Source organism: Crinia signifera, chromosome 1, assembly GCF_055691185.1.
Source record: "Crinia signifera chromosome 1, ASM5569118v1, whole genome shotgun sequence".
NCBI lineage: Eukaryota > Metazoa > Chordata > Amphibia > Anura > Myobatrachidae > Crinia > Crinia signifera.
In genome coordinates this window covers 163913823-163922809 of record NC_139217.1, presented here as the reverse complement: position 1 = coordinate 163922809, position 8987 = coordinate 163913823, and the positions used below count along the sequence as shown (strand labels likewise).

General features: G+C 43.9%; 1 protein-coding gene across 4 annotated transcripts in view; it reads left to right on the top strand.

The window, feature by feature from the left end:
• The first annotated feature begins 1080 nt into the window (after nucleotides 1-1080).
• Nucleotides 1081-8987, top strand: part of TMEM150C (transmembrane protein 150C) — a 164711-nt gene continuing 156804 nt past the window's right edge. For 2 of the 4 annotated variants that reach the window (XM_083175875.1, XM_083175885.1), the window contains exon 1: nucleotides 1084-1383. The gene's annotated coding sequence lies outside the window, so the exon portion shown is untranslated. Of the gene's footprint in view, nucleotides 1384-8987 lie in introns of all 4 variants that reach the window. The other 2 variants (XM_083175902.1, XM_083175893.1) reach the window with 2 other exon arrangements.

Sequence of the window (8987 nt, the reverse complement as noted above, 5' to 3'; positions counted from 1 at the left end):
GTACAAAAAGTATGTGCAGCACTCGTGACTGAGGGGGAAAGGGGAGAGAAGGAGGAGATGGAAGAAGAGGGGAGGAGATAGAGGGGGCAGAGTGTTGAGGACTGGCAGCGGCACTGGCACAGCACACTGAGAAGAGGGAAGGAAGGGGAGGCGGCGCTGCTGCCTGTTCATCATTTGATTGACAGCTGACAGGCGCAGAGGGCAATGGGTAGGGGGCGGATCCGGACATGACATGTCATCCAGGCATTCACAGACAGCGCTACATGCCTCAGCGCAAGTGTCCGTGAGGAAGAGGGGGCAGGTCACAGGGGGAGGACAGTGTGTGCGCGGTGCAGGGAGCTGCTCAGCCTCTCCATACTGCCGCCCACTGTCAGACAGGTGCTGCGGGCGGTGTGCAGGAGGCAGTGACGGTGAGGACTGAGGCAGCTTTAACAGAGCAGGGAGGGAGACAGTGCCTTTTCAGCATGGCACCTCCCTGCTTTGCAGGAGCTGATGAGTGGGTAGTGCCGGCCCTGCCTGCCGCCTCAAGACCCCTGTCTGCACTGTTGTGTGCCTGGCAGATAATCTATTCACCGTGGCCACTTGCACATATCGGCTGCACATGCGCATAAATGACCATGCGCATGTGCAGTCTCGAAAAAAAAATCGCTCCCTGTACACACAAGGGAGCGTGTAAATCAGAATAGGGCCTTAGCACACAGTCGTATGTTCATCTTTGCACCAAGTACTCTATGACAGGACCATGGTGCATCTGGTGCTTGGATAATCTCATTAATAATCACCATAACGAGCACCAGCTTTACATTAACTACACTGACAGCATGCATAAGGATGAAAAGTGATCAAAGCACACACAAGGGGATTATTGTACTTTAAGTTAATGATTTTAATGTGCACTTGTATTATATATTGTGATCACAGGAAATAAACTGTATAAGATATTAATATACAGTATGTATGTACAGTACAGTATATATACACATACACACACACACACACACACACACACACACACACAAACATTATTGGTGAGAGAAATACAATACAAAAGAAGAAGAAGGAGGGGTGGGACTGTAGCAGATTAGCATGCTACAAGAAAAGGAGGGAAGGGCTGGCTGCTGTGGATTTGGAACTGTATAGAATGTAAACACAGAGAGAATGAGAGAAAGCAGCGAGGAGTGTAAGTAAAGCAGGAGAGGGAGCAGGATCCTATTCCCAGCTCAGCGTGTACTATATACTGTAGCTGCAGCAGCAGCCAGAGAGGGAGGAGAGGACGACTCAGCACATCTCCCCACTCACTCTCACTCAGCAGCCCGGACGCCCCTTCCAGGTAGACCCAAGCTGCTGCCACTGTGGAGCCTTTCATCCCAGCCCAGGCTGCAGGTAAGACGCTACTTCCCTGCTGATGTGATGGCTGCTGCTGTCACATGTCACCCAGCAATGTGCGGGGCACACTCAGCGTGGGTCTGCTTTGTTGTGTGTGATCACAGCACACATCCACTTCTCAAACCTGTGCCTGCTCCTGTGTACAGCAGCACTAAGCACTGACTGACTCCCTGCCTGCAGCATCGTCCTTCATCAAGCCCATGGGACTCTGAGACTGTTGCCTTCCATTGCCATTCATGGCTTTATTACTCTGTTATCTCTGTAGGTATTAATGTTACAGCTACCAGCTGGCCTACAGATGTCCTAAATGGAGAGCTTTTAAAGCTGAATCATTTTCAAATTGAAAAACATATAAATAATAAATAATGCAAGTTACAGTAATAGTATAGACAGCCAAATAAATGGATAGTACCTGTACTATTGTGCATTTTCCAGATGTGAATATCTCACTGCACCTAATGGTATATATGGTTATATGTTTCATTCATTTGCTCACGGTTCCGCTATGACTTCCTTACAATGACAGTCACACTGTATGTGCAGTATCTCACTGCCCTACTGACACTGATCGCAAGCGTATGATCATTATTGTCACTGCAGTGCTGGTACTTTTTCTTGCCCAAACTCCAGTGTGTTGGATATGTCATTGTACATGAAGTGACTGTAACTGGGTGTCACTGCTGTCAGAGACTAGTATTACAATGATTTCACTATTGCTGCAAGCTCTAGGTGGAATTGCCAGGTGTGGAACTTGCTGAGTGTCTTCAATCTGTTGAAGTTTTTTTATACACAAAAAAATAAAAAAATGCTGTCAATGCAAATGTATTATTTTGTTTATGATATCTAGCGTATGAATTATTGACCATGTATGATGCAAAGGAAAATGTACATCATTTTAAGATAATCTGTCATGCTCGTTTGCACGTATGTGATAATTACATTTTCAATTTTCACTGTACATTGTACAGTAGATCAGCTTGTAGCACGGCATCATTATAAGGGAGTTGATGCATTTACCAGAGCAGCGGTTGCCAACCTTTTTTCTTTCCCGTATCCCTTGATTAGGCTTTCATTTATGAGTACCCCCTCCTCTCACTCTTTACGAGTGGAGTGAAAGTGAGTGGTATGCATGTCCTTATATTAAGCAGTAGCGGAGGAGTAATGTACTGCCAGAATCAGGTACCTCTGTGTATGGCCGCTGGCTATCTACAGTCTCCAGGGTTCCCGCTAACGCCTGTAGCATTAATGCCACTGCCTCGTCCACCCTTGTCAACGCGGGCCAGATATCGCTTATGTCTGATGGCAGCGCGGGTAGTTCCCAGTGGATTGCTGGTCAGGCAAAAGCATGAGGGGACACTGATTATGCTACAGATGACAACAGATGTGACACAACGTAATTCGTCTCCACATCAATGGGAGACTTCTTTTTCTTCCACCAATACCAATATTATCTTCAAGTATCCCCAGCCGGTCTGCAGAGTACTTCCAGGTATGCGAGTACCCCAGGTTGGGGACCACTGTACCAGAGTTAGCATCTAGTGTTGATTATGCTCCGTCATGTCAATCCTATTAATCGCGAATGGTGTTGGGGGGGGGGCTGTTCCCATGGCGTTGAAACGTCGTCAACGGCACTCGATTTTGGACACTTCCCAGGGTGCAGCGAGAACCTTTGTGCAAATTCCGTTTGCCGTAAAGTGCGGCTACTGTTGTGATGATTAATAGGATCAAGACCCTATTTATTTATTTATTTATTAACAGTTTCTTATATAGCGCAGCATATTCCGTTGCGCTTTACAAAGGGGACAGTGATACAACAAAACGGGGTATTTACAGCCAGTCAAAATGTAGGAGGGCCCTGCTCGCAAGCTTACAATCTAGTCTGATAAGCGTTATAACTAGACTTGTGCAGAAAGATGTAGCCAAGATAACCTGCAGAGAGAGTGAAATATTACATTGGATGTAAAGGTAAAATAAAAAAATATACATAAATATAAATAGTTTTGGAGATGCCGAAGTGGATGACAACTGACTTAACAATGTCATTGTACAACTGTTTATTTCCCTGTATCTGTAGTTTTCAGTATATATGGCAAACTACTGTACAGTACATAGTGCTCGTGCTATAGTAGTTTTCAAAATGTTATATGACATGACAGGTCTAATAGCTGTGGGTGAAAAGCAGTTGAATAAGTTAAAGTGGGTGTCACATGGAGAAAAGGGGAGGTGGCCTCCATTATTGCATTGTAAGGATGTGTAATTATAAGATTATGGGGATTATTCTGGTTCACTCCTTCTGGCAAATTCCTTCTTAAATGGACAAAACCATGCACACTGCAAGAGGGAGGTGGCAGATGTAAAATGTGCAGAGATAATTAGATTTGGGTGAGTTATTTTGTTTCTGTGCAGGGAAAATACTGTCTGCTTTATTTTTACACTGCAATATAGATCTCACTTTGAAGTAAAACCCTCTCTGCACAAGTAACATTTACCCCACCTGCAGTGCACATGGTTTTGTCCATTTGAGAAGGAATTTGCCAGCTGGAGTGAACCAGAATAATCCCCTATGTGCAGTGGGTGCAGAATTATCTAGTTACACCTCTATGTCTGCTGTCAAGGAATAGAATCCCCAATCCAGCTTCCAATTTGCATGCTGTTCAGTGCTTATGCCACAGTCTTTCTTCACGGTAGATGCTGTTGTAATTGAAGGTGAAAGCACTGAATATATTTGGAAGGTTACAATACAAATAAATTGTTGTGCTGTTGAAGATAATCTTGCCATATTTTAAGCATATTTATCATGTTTGAATAAAATGTCTAGTGACAACTTGCAGCCTTGCCTTTACAATATAATCGAATGGGACAAAGAATAAACCACATATAAAACTGAGAGCATTAAAATGCAAAATGAGAATAGTGATCTAGCTCTCATCATAAATATGTAGTATTGTTATATACAAACACATCAATGGACACATTTATTTGAAAAACAAACAAAATACAACAAGCTCCATACAAATCAGAGACTTTACCAAGAGATGTTAGGATTGGGTGCTGTATGTCACAATTTCTAGTTACTGCAGGGTACTTGTCTTTAATTGTTATGGAAATATATATTCTTTTAAGCTGGCCTACTTTATAACATGTGCAAATTTAATTGGCCACAGACACAAATAAAGTTGGTCAGCCATCAAGTAATGAGCCATCAGCAAACAGTACTAGTACGAACAATTAAACTCCTCATACAATGTATGAGATTGAGGTTACTTGATTTGAGTTCTTATGGGACCTACACACGGGAAGATTTCAAGGCATTTTCTAAGTGATCTGATTGGATCGCTAAGAAAATGCCCCTACATCACTCAGGGGCAGATTTAATAAGCTCGGTGAAGTGATAAAGTGTCTGTTTTTTTTTTTTTATCACCGGCCAATCAGCTCCTACCTGTGAAGTGACAGGCTTGGTTTAAAAAATGACAGGTAGAAGCTGATTGGACAGTGATAAAAACCAGACACTTTTCACTTCACCGAGCTTAATAAATCTACCCCTGTGTGTGTAGGTGATAGCGATGCAAGGCCCCACGGATTGCTATCTCCCGGCAATTAAACCATATTGCCAGTCAGGGCGAGTGTTTTCACTGGAGAACACTGGCCCTGACAGATCGCTCGGCACGCACATCGCTGTGCAGCACTGTGTGCTGAGCGATCTGAGCAATCTACATCGCTCAGATCATGCCTCAAAATCTCCCCGTGTGTGGGCCCCATTACACTGTTCTTCCCCTTTAAGGTGGAATTCAAGTGTTTTTCGAGCAGAGCTGATGGAGCAATTCAAGTGTGGCTGCACACAGCACAGACATTACTGTTTTGCTCTTCTGTCATTTTGACATGCGCTGGTAACTAGTAGTTGGTAACTAAATGATCAAAATCTCTGCTCTTTCAATGTGAATTTGTTGTAGAAATTTTTTTTTTTCTTATACTGGGGATGTGAGCTGCGGCAACACTACTATTTTGGTGAAGCTTATCCTAATGAGGTAGCTACAATGCAAAACAAAGGCACAAGAATAGCCGTTTCAAGAGGAAGGTTTTTAAAAGTTTGTTATAACTCAATATTAATATAAATGTTTTGTACACATAATATAGAGTATTTACTACTATTATACTGTATATAAAATAATGATCTTTGTGAACAAATATTCTTGAACTTGTCCCTTTCCGTCACAGTTGGATGTCCCACTCTGTCACATAAACGTAGCTGCATCAGCAGAGGTTGCTGGAATAAATATCAGCGTGGCAGATAACCGTGGGACTTGGTGCCATCAAAGATGGTTTAAGTAAGAGAAGGGAAAAGCACATTAAGAAAGAGGGCCCTGCTTGTAAGCTAACATCAACAATTGTTTTCTGTACATAGAACAAATGCTAAAATATGTAGATAAAAATGAACCATTGTGTCTGCTAACCCTGCACAGGAAAAAAATCAGAGCCCAAGCTGGTTGGGATTCAGATGATAGGTCGACAGTGTTAGGTCAACATCATATGGTTGACATGCACAAGGTCAACACAGACAAAAGGTTGACAGAAGTAATAGGTCTATATGGCAATTGTCGACACGTTAAACAGTCAACATAAGTTTTTCAATTTATTTTATTATTTTCATGCTATACCTTCCACGAGGCCTATGACTGTGAATGGAGGATGGCAAGCCAAAACAAGGTTAAAAACTCGTCGAACTTTTCTTTTGTAGACCGTTTCCACGTTGCCCTTTTGCTTGTGTCGATTCCCCCCCCCCCCGTCAACCTAATGACTATCAACCCTATGATCTATGCTTGCTTGGTCTAATTTTATACCATTTTAATGTTCTATTACCTTCTGTGCAGGGGCGGATTGGCTAGGCGGGAAACCTGGCCATTTACCGGTGGGCAGTACTGATTCGGTTGCTTTTTCCCCTGGCTGGGCCGCGGGCCTCGGACCTCGGACCGCGCTACCACAGTGATTAGTGCTTGCTTTTGAAACTTATTGTTGTAGTTGCATGATATCACAAAAGGCTATTGTGGGTGGGATTCATGATCGGCCCTACCCCCAATGGTCACTAAACCATTTAAATAGAAAATGTTAGTGAATGTCTTGTGCCATGGTATAACAGTTAGAGAGACATGTAATTCTTTTTATTTGCTATTATTTTAAAAATAGCAATTTGTTTGAATTAAAGCATTTAGTTATGCACAATGTTGGTCCCTCAATGTTAATATTACAGTGCGACTCTCTAGATGATATTTTAACCTTTTGGGTGGTATGCCCGGAAATTCTCTGGGCTCAGGGCATACCACTATACGGTAGGTGCGCACTAGTGGTGCCTCCTGCTGTGCACCACCTCTAGGGCCCCCACCATCGCACCCCCGCTCTTGTGCCGCTTCCCCAACCACCATTCACAGCAGTGGCGAAGGCGGCAAGCTCGGGGGGACTCGGGAGCGTTCAGGAGTTCAGGCGCCCGAGTCCTCCCGAGCCACCCCGAACATCCCAGAGCCTGCCGCCTGTGGTCACTGCTGTGGATCTCCGGTGTACAAATGCCGGAGCGGAGGTGGGGGGTTTTGCTGGGGCAGGACAAACCTGCCCTGGTAGATTTGTCCGATTTCCTCTGTCATCTGTACATGCAGCTCAATCTGAGGATCTCATCCGATTGACATCGTCAGAGAGCCAGACTGCTAAATGTGGCCACTGAAGATATTGTTTGTGAAATCGCTCACTGTGTATGCACAATATCATGTGCCCAGGAGTTCAAGGGAAAACGTGACTGACATTGTATAATTTGCAGTGTCGTCTATGTGTATGCACCTTTAAATCTTAGTCATTCTTGCTGTTTGTCTTTGTGAACAGCGCTTTGAAGTGAGTGGGGATATACTGTAATAAGTCATTACCGGTAGTCAGTTTCCTGGTCTCATGGTAGGCAGTAAACTATCCTCTAAGTATAAATCTGTGTGTTTATGTTTAGAGGAAAAGGCTGCATATGAGAGTGCTGTGGCATGATGTGGTGTACAAAATAGACACAGATAGGAAACCAGAAAAAGAGAAAGTGGCAGGAACAGGTACCCAAGCAGGACAGAATAGTAATACTGTATTCTGTGTAAAGATTATGGTGTCAAACATTCTGCTGTGCTATAGCCAAAATGGCAAAACATAAGGACATTAAGAGAAAATACTTTATTATTATAATAATAATAATAGCAGTTATGTACAGTATATAGCATGCATCCCTGCAGTACTTTACAGAGAATATTTGAGACATTCATTTCAGTCCCTGCCCCAGTGAAGCTTACATTCTATGGGGGCATTCAATTGAGCCCAAAGTTTAGCAAGGGCACCCAGTTTTGGATTACAGCGGGTATGTGTGCTTCCACATCCAATTTTTTTATATATATGAAAGAGCTGTACCCCCTCCCCCCCAAGGATGTGAATGAAAAAATGGAATAAATTATAACCTTCCTGGTGGTCTCGCCTCCATTGTCACTCTGGGAAGGGGACTCCTGGGACACAAGAGGAATGCTGGGAGATGTAGTTTCCCCAGATGCCCGGGAGGGAAGACACCAACTTTCTGATGCTGGGGGAAGACACCATTTTGCAAGGTGAGTAATTACTGACTAAGCTAATAGGAAACCTCCAATTTCTTAAGTAGTCCCCAAAGACCTACTCTGGGATGCAAGGCCTTAGGTCAAACCCATCAAAAGGTCGACGTGGCTTTTTTTCTGAGCTGGCATGTGCCGACTGGCCCTACCATCCACTAGGGCATGGAGGGAGAACAAAATAAAACTGTGCAAGCATGACGAGCATAGCGAGGCACCGTACCTGAAGCATGGTGAGCACAGTGAGCCATGCGAGGGGACGCAGTGCACTGATACGTGGTGTCCATGTCGACAGTGTTGACATTCAGGTAAAAAAAAAATGCAAAAAACCCATGTTGAACTTTTGACTGTCAACCTTGCCCAGGAAGGAGGAAGAAAGAGAGAAAGAAAGAAAAAAGGCTGAATCTGTGACCTCCCAGAGAAGAATTGTGGAAGAAAACGAGAAAATTAATTGGCGGGTATAAATCACACATGGGCACTATGGATTGTAGAGGGGCAGTTGGTTGTTTCCAGTCTGCCGCTAATTGCTAAAAGTAGAGACCACATGACTCATCAATTTATTTTGGTGCAGTGATGGGAGGTCCATTGGAAGGAGAAAATATTTGGTATCATAAGGAATAGGAGGCAGCGTTGTCGCAATTCTTTGTCCAGTTTATTAGTTAAAGTGATGTTCAGATCTGTATCCCAGGCTCTTTCATAAGAGGTGCATTGAGGGGCAAATGTCTCTGTGAGTAGAATATAGGGTTCTTCCTCATATTTGCGGCCGCCGCTTACACTACGGAACTTACTTAGCGTAAGGTGCACCACCCTGGGTCCACGCCACCATCTATAACCTTTAGTAAAGTTGTGGCGAGCAAAGCATGCCACCGCACCCGAAGCATGGCGATCGAAGCAAGCCCACAAGGGGACAATGTTGCTATTCTGAAAGCGGCTAAAGTAACTGGCATAAGCGGTGGCCGCAAAGATGAGGAAGTACCGTAAATAGTATACTGT